We start from the raw sequence: 8,407 nt of genomic DNA on the forward strand, positions 1-8,407 counted from the left end.
CAGCGCGCGAGCGCGCCCTGTCCGCCCACCCGGCACCCGCCCGTCCGCCAGTCAAGTCACCAGTCTCGTCCGTCCGTCCGCGTCAGCTCGTTCATCCGTCGGCGGCAGTCGGCCACCAGCGGCTCCGTTCGCGCGTCGTCGTCGCCCGTCGCCCGTCGCCCACCAAGTCGCCCGTCCGGCGTCCCCCCACCGCCGTTCGCGCCACGCCGCGCCGCGCCGCGCCGCGTCCCGCGCGGTTTCCGTCGTTACCGGGTTGTACGACGACTACGACGGCAGTACGGGTGCGCCGACGACGGTCAGAGGACGTTTCCCCGGTGCACGGTGGTGTGGTGCGGTTCTAACGTCGGCTCGGAAAACGCACGCGCGCGTTTATCCGCGCCATGCCGTCGTGCCGGCAGCTCATCGCGACGAGCGACCACGTATTACCACGCGCGAGCGAACGCCGGCGCGCCGAGTCGCCCGCGACGAGATGATCCGGCCAGTGGCGATGTTCGTGATGCTGCTGCTGCTGCTGCTGCCTCTCCTGCCGACCGCATCGACGTGAACGTTGCCGCGCGGCGAGGAGACATCGAGCGAGAGGCTACCGGAGCACGTAGCGGCCGACACCCTCGGACGCGCGTCGTGTGTCAAGAAACGAGACGAGGAGGGAAACGCCGGCCCGGCGACGTTATTGGATTATGCCCGTCGCGGGATCTCGAGCGATCGCACGGCCGCGCGCCGCGCGCGATCCGTCGGCTCGCGGATCAGCGGCAACGTCGTTGTCGTCGTCGTCGTCGTCGTCGTCGCACGGGAGTAATGTGACCCGTCGCCCGAAAACAGTGCGCCGAAAACGTGTAGATAGTTTTTTTTAGAGAGGGGGCGGAAAAATATCTCCCTCGTCGCGCCGCGTTCAAAACAACGCGCGAGCCGCGGGGTTTCCGTCACGCGCCATCTCTCGGACGTGCAATCGGTGCGAAGTTGGCTGTCGTTTGAAAATAATTTTCAAACGGCTCGCGAGAGAAGTCGCGCAGGTCGCGCGTGAATCGTGAATCTTCGACATTGCGGTCTTCGAGGTGAGGCCATTCGAGGCGGCCCAAGTTACGCGAGTCTCGCACGGTTCGGCAGTTCGGGTCGCGTTTCACGATCCCACGGCACCCTCCCCCTCAACGAGAAGGGGCGAGGAACGTGTCGGATCGGACGCTAAACACGTGTTCGCCGGCGCGAGCCGCGGAATCACGCACCGTTTGTGACAATCGTGTTCATTTGTGCCTCGCCGCGAATCTTCGGGAAGGAGCGCGAGAGAGAAGGCCCAGAAGGACTCGGACTCGGACCGTTGACCGTCGTCGCGTCGGGCGATCTTTCCGTCGCGTCGCCCCGCTCCGCCCCCCCTCCCCCCGGGAGTGCGAGTGCGTGCTGAACGAATCGCGGAAAGGTGTGGAAAGTCTGTGATAGGCGCCTGGATTAAGCGAGGAGGCGCGAGGTGCAAGAAAACAAAAAAAAAACGGTTTCCGGGAAGCGTCCACGGAGCAGCTCAGGGGGATTTGGTGAGTGACACGCGAAACTATTCGCCCGACACCATGCAGTCGCGAAATTAGACGCAATTAAGATGGCGGACGCCTCTCGATCGTTGTACAAGTTACACGAGGATTACGCCGTCGTTGCTCGGCGCGAGTGTGTGCGACACCATGCATGCTCCGACACATATATACGGCGTGTGTTAAACCGTGGCGCTAGGCGAGCGCGGTGCTGCTCACAATTTTCTCTTGGCGTTATCTTGTAAAATTCGAGTCAAGTTTAGTTTAACTCCTTAAGTGCGCGGCTTTGCACGCATGCAAAGCGAATGCTCGCGACGCTCCGGATGTTCTCCCTTGTGAGGTTCGAACTGAAAACGCGTATCTCTCGGCTTCACGCTTTTCTTCCTTCTGGGTGGGACCAGGAGGTCATTTTTTATTTAAAAAATACTCCGAACGCTCTACGAAAACTTATATACATTTAAGAGCTGTAATAAGCCGTAAGTTATATAAAAATGACAAAATGATTTTTTTGCGATTTATATATCTCGGAAGAACATAATATGAACAGTGGAACACGAATTATTGGTCAATTTGAGGGATGTTATTTAGGGGAATTTTTATTCAAACTGAAATATTCATAACGTAAAATTCTGACAGAAAGAACACATAAATCGTGAGACACTATTTGTTGGTTAAAATTTAAGGATTTTAAATCCTATAAATTTAGGGGAATTTTAGATCGAACTGAAATATTCGTTCGGGATAACGTGAAGTTCTGACAAAACTCTTCTTTTCTCTGTCGATTCACTTAACGAGGAATCCAAATAAGAAGCACCCCACCGCGTATTTAGGTAGCAGCCAATGTTTCGAGACGCTCCTTCGGCAAAGAAATTAAGCACCGTTTTATCTCGCATCTCACATTTCAGATTTATTGACGTCCGACTGTTTACGATTATGCAAATCCCCGGTTTCTTGACGCTACCGCGGATGAGCTGCTTCCGTAACTCTCCAGGAAAGTTGTGAACTAAACCCATCGCATCGGCATATCAAGCGACGGAGTCGTCGGTCAGTCGCGGAGTCGACGAACCTTTATCGATCTTCGCCTTCTGTCTACCTTCGTCCTCCCCCGTGTCCTCGGCCGTCGCGTATGGAATGCAACTTGGGAACGACTCCGTCGTCTTCGTCGCCGTCGCGTCGTCGCGGATTTCGCGCTTCGAATGACCTCCTATACGGGAACGAGCGTCCGTTTCTTACGTACTCGTGATTACGTCGCCCTCGTCCGTTACGAGTTATGAATATTAAACGCGAGAGGCAGGTGAATCCGCTTGCCTCTAGCCGGCGACACGAGCGCTGTAAATTCAAGTGTGCGTTATTTCTACACGCATATAAACGTCTCAAAATGACAAATTTGACTGAAGCTCGTTTTGCATGTTTTGTTGCGTGTTAAATTAACACGTTTAATCGTATTGAATTAAAAGTTAATACGTTCAACCATGTTAAACGTGATTCATTTCCGTTTCTATACCGATGCAGATTAACTTTGATCTTGGTTTAACTTACCTTTTATCTTTCTCTAATTTTGAAAACTCGAAAAAGATGAAAAGTCAGATAAACCGCGATTAAAATAATTAATCTACATTGGTAGAAGTCGGATATTAAAACGGCAAGAAATGTTGCGTAAGAAGAGCTTCAGTTAAAATAACACTTGAATTTGCAGTGAGAATTCGTAGCTATCGACACGACAAGGAAACTTATACCGCGATGTACAGATTTGATAATGGGTAATTAGCGAGATCTTTAATATGTATGCTACTGTCGATATCCGGTTACTCGAAGAAAAAAACTCGAGGAAAAGAAAGAGAAAGAGACGAGGCAGAAAACGCGAAGAGAGAAAACGCGTGGAAGTTACGTTTTAAACGCGCGCAGTAAAAATCGACGTTTAAAGTGAATATTGATATAACTGTAACGTAGTGCGTCGCTAATAGTGTGGTCGATACTAAGCGAAATGTTACCCGCACAGCGCAAGCACATACTCGCACGTGATAAACGGTTGACGATGAGCGCCGATGCGCGAATGCAGTGCTATCTTTCGCCACGAAGAGCGGATGTCGTATAACGTGTCACAATCGATCTTTCTTCTCTTTTTGGTTGAAAGCTGCATGCGAGCTTAAGATTCTTCCGGCAAACTCCGCGGATATCGCAAATTTCCGTGATCGAAGGTCGGTTCTAATCCTTAAAATGCACAATTTTTCGTAGCAATCAGATTTTTTAAATAAATAATGATCCTCCGAACCTTCCCGTTCAGAAAGGAAAGAAGAGTCAGAGAAGGCCCTTTACAGATTGAGCAGTCGTGCGTTTTCCGTTTAAACTTCATAGGGGAGAGCGTAGTACTCGGAGCATCGAAAATTCGCTTTGTACATATATAAAGCCGCGCACTTGAGGGCTAATCTCGCGTGCATCGGGGTAATGCGAACCTGTTATCTCTTCACTACGATAGAATAGAAATTCTTTCTGAAGTGGGCACTCGATCGCGCGTGTCCGTATTTAGTACGCGTATTAATTTGTCGCAACGAGCCACGAGTGATAACAGCACGATGATCATGCGCAGGCGTAGTTTTCAACGCGAGTTTTATCGCGATAGAAGCGAATGAAAGCTTCAGAATCAGAAGTAGCCATAAAATATTTTACGGGAGGGTGTAACTGCTATACTTTTTTATGCTCGTTGCTTTACATTTGCTTGAGCAGACGATACGAAATTAATAATGTTATGATAAAAATAATAATACTGCATTTTTTATCATTTGTTATATCTCTGTATACCAACAATGAAACGTTGCATTAAAATATCATTTTGTTTATAGAACAGCTACGGTAAAAAAGTAATGTTTTATACTTGAAAATGAAAATAATAGTAATAGAATTATAGTAAATAACCCGGTAAATAAATAATAGTAATAAAAATGATTATTATGCAATTGAAGGGTACAGGAGAAAAACAACGATGCATTTTTTATCGAAATTGATCTGATCAATGCTACCTTATAGCATTTTCAAAGAACTTTCATAATTCTTGTCTGTTTTGATCAAGAACAGTTACAATTAATTGGAAATAAGGTCAAAAGATGTACTGTGCTGATGGGGAAAAAATGATCATAATCCACGAGCTCGGGAAAAACCGTCAGATTCCATCGTACAATGTAAACACTAAGTAAACATTAAGGCTGCACTCCGCTATTTACTAAATTTTGTTACTAATTCAAATTTTTTCTAACTTCCCAAGATATATCTTAATCTTATGTCTTAAAATTTAAATTTCTCGAAATTACTCTGGCTGGACATTGATCGTTTTTCACCTATACCTTTCAATTATTACCATGCTTTATCTTTCATCTGTTTGTCATTAACGTTTGGAGAAGCAACGCCAAAATTTACAATACAATTAAAGCAGATACGGTCGGAATGATGGAAACAGCATTTTCACATAAGTATACCCAACAATTTTGGCCTTGTCACTGACGAAGATAAATGTTTGGTTGTCACAGGGGTGGTCCGTGCAACGATGCGATACCTCGTATATCCCATCCTATGTATATGCGTGTGCACGCGTGGAGCGCGTCTTAATTTGCGGTCGCATGGCACGTTCTTAATTCAGTTTACTCGCGGCGATGCAATCCGGCGAGTAACATTTCCTCGTAGCCGGCGAGAAACGGGGAGGAGGAGGAGGAGGAGGAGGCGCGGCGTTATTAGTCGCTCGTAGTTATTTCATTTGCGACTCTCTCGGCGGTTGGGTACGCGCAGGCTTCGGATGTAATTGTCAGGTTTATGAGGGGGTTCGCCACCGGGGCACCGGCGACAAAGCCTCGTGTCGAAGCGTGTCCGGAAAGTTATAGCCTACGTGAAGTACTGTTAATCGCGCCTAACGTGAGAGTCCCGTGGCACCAAAGGATAGTTCAGTCTCTTCCCTCTTTTTCTCTCTCTCTCTCTCTCTCTCTCTCTCTCTCTCTTCCCCTCTCCATTTTCCTCTTTTTTTATCTTATTGGAGATATATAGGCGCGACGTTGGCACGTATCACTCCCATATTATCTTATCGAGATAGCGCATCTCCTCTGTTCTCTCTGGAGTGCATACGATTATCTGTTTTTTTATCCTGCCGTCAACTTCGCAAACTGGCCGTCTCAAATTCATTCCTCAAGTTGTGATCTTAATTAAAACAGTGACCGACATCGCCGATCTTAACGCGATCCAGGTTTCTCGTGTGAGAAACTTGACCCGTTATAGATGCGAACTTTTATAGACCCTTGCTCTTTTCTAAATTTGGCTAGGTTACGAGACGATAAATTGGATTTTAAGAACACACACACACATACGTTATTTTTGCGTCGCATTGAATAGACACTACCTATATTTCAACTTGAGATTCAAGATTTGACGAAGCTATTATTTTTACATGAATATTACATATTTTACATTTATTATGTTCCGTATTTTGTTTTTGTAAAACAATGTTATATTGAGATTATTTCCAACACGACTAAACATTGCATTCTCAAGAGGGATTTCGGAATATTCAAAAATTTAATCAACCAGAAACTGGATTCCATAAATATCGAAATTAAAATGGTAAATTTTGTCAGAATTGCGTAAATGTGCTTATCTAGTTAAATCAACCGCGTTGTTTATGTATAAAGTAAGGAAAAACTGTTTCTTAATTCGTTAACGGTTTTGGCTATCAAGCAGAACGAGCGTAATCTTTGGCCTAATTGCCGCGACTGGCTGGAGTTTTATGTGAATGTACATTTTTTCCTCGGATTAGAAACGCGCGAGAAATTGTTCGTGAGTCGTTTGCGTAGCTCCCAATTAGGCAATGGTCTAACATTTAACAGCGACGTACTACTTTAGAGAAGTCTCTTTATCAATCTCTTTATCATGCCGACTCATCTTCGACGGTCAACATTTTCACCGCGCATTTAACGCGAAAATATTAAAACGAAAATATTTAAATATGCCTAGTTATAGTTTAGATCTATACGCAATCTTCGGAAACAAAGAAATAAAGTTTGGACTCAGCTTAACATATTTCGTTTTAAACAAAAGTGAGAATATCGAGCAATGTCTTTCAAGACAAGCCTTTAATAATCTTTTTGCATATCAACAACGTGGAAAATTAATTTTTTCCTGTTAATTTTCAGTGCCGAATATTTGAATAGTCATGTCTCGAATTAAAATTTTACGAATATGAAGTCCCGCTTGTGAAGTCGAACGACGACGACATTTCGCCATTCATCTGCGGGATTTAATTTACAAGCTGTAAAAGCTGTACATTTTTTATTTGCCGATAACTCGAAGGATATCGATTCTCCGCGACGTTCCCGTTGAGAAAACGTTGAGCTGCAAATAATACAAATAGTCTCTAGACGAAATTAAAAATCACTCTGTGACACCTCGCACACGTAATCCGGGGCCCTCCTCGACGACACTCGAGTCGCGCGCGCCGTGTTTCATATATCGCCTACTCCTTATTTACCCGCGCATCGAGTCGGCAATGCCGTGGAGTGGCTTGCGGAACGGCCGAACGGGCAAACAGGTGGCGAGCCGCGCGACGCGTTGTTCTTAACTGTAAACGGACGGTTCTTCAATTCCTAGCGAGAGATCGACCGCGCCGCCACTCGAAATGCCATCGGTCCCCGAACGGATCTCTTTCTCTTTCTCTATACATCTCCGTGTGTCTCACGTGTGAACTTTACCGCGTCTTTTTACGAGCGAATTAATACGCGCGCGCGCGCGCGCGCCCATCCGAGCGAGCAGAATAATGAACATTGCATAATGCCCCGCGCGCACCCGTCGCGCTCCCGTCGCCGATGAGATCACTTCCGTGACTTCCTGGCATTGACTTGTACCGGCCGACCGACCCACGTGTTAAACGCGCGTATCTGCGTGCACGTAACCGGCGCGCGTTCCTACGACCGGCAGCAGCACGGCGACCGAGATAGGCTGCTGCCTGTCAGATTGTTGACACAACCAATGACACGTTTAATAGGATTATTTATGCTCTCGGAGGCGCTTAAACGGCCTCCGCGTCCGTATCAGCTTCATCTACCTGACGGCGCGTAGCATAATTATGTCGACGCGCCGCACCGTATCTCGGCCGCCGGCTACGTCGACGACGCCTAGACCCTGATTCCTGATCCCGTCCACGAGATGGGATTTCTCGATGTACATGTTACGATACCGTCACTGCGCGATCTCTATATGTTTCTGTGTCGGACATAATTTAGCTATACCGATGCGAGAAATACATTATACTAATAAATTCGGCACACCCATCAGCGCATATGGAGTGTTGACAATGTCTCGTTTAATATCCTGTACAAACGTCATTTCAGTAAAGCACGTTCCGTTCGGCTTGTATTTATCTGACCTTAAAATTTCTTTAACTCGCGAGTAGATATCTCTACAGTCGCCGACAGAATATTATCGCGGAATGATGGATTAAACGAAAATGTAATTGAATGTTATACGTATAAAAATAGAGCTTATATACGTATCAAGAATAAGACATTGAACAATGTAATTTAAGAGACCAACGGGAGGAGGGGGGAAAGTAATAATGAGCTTGCAGAACATGTCGAGGATGAAACGGAAAGAGGATACGTCTCGCGTAAACACACACCTTTCATTTTGAGCAATCGTGCGAGAGACGCAAACGAGAAATCCCGCGAGCAGGTTTGCATGAGGTTGACATAATGAGATTGTACCTTGAATTACGAGAATGCTGAGCGTTACGGACGGTAATTATTCGCCCTTCCCCGATATGGATTGAACGTTCCAGATATATATATCTAATGTTGGTTTACGTTACCGTACTTTCACTCGGTTAATTGTTAATATCTAATTCAGTCTTTGCATAGAGCGTA

The sequence above is a fragment of the Temnothorax americanus genome, unplaced genomic scaffold (assembly GCF_048541705.1).
Source record: "Temnothorax americanus isolate GAGA-0224 unplaced genomic scaffold, ASM4854170v1 Scaffold37, whole genome shotgun sequence".
Taxonomy (NCBI): domain Eukaryota; kingdom Metazoa; phylum Arthropoda; class Insecta; order Hymenoptera; family Formicidae; genus Temnothorax; species Temnothorax americanus.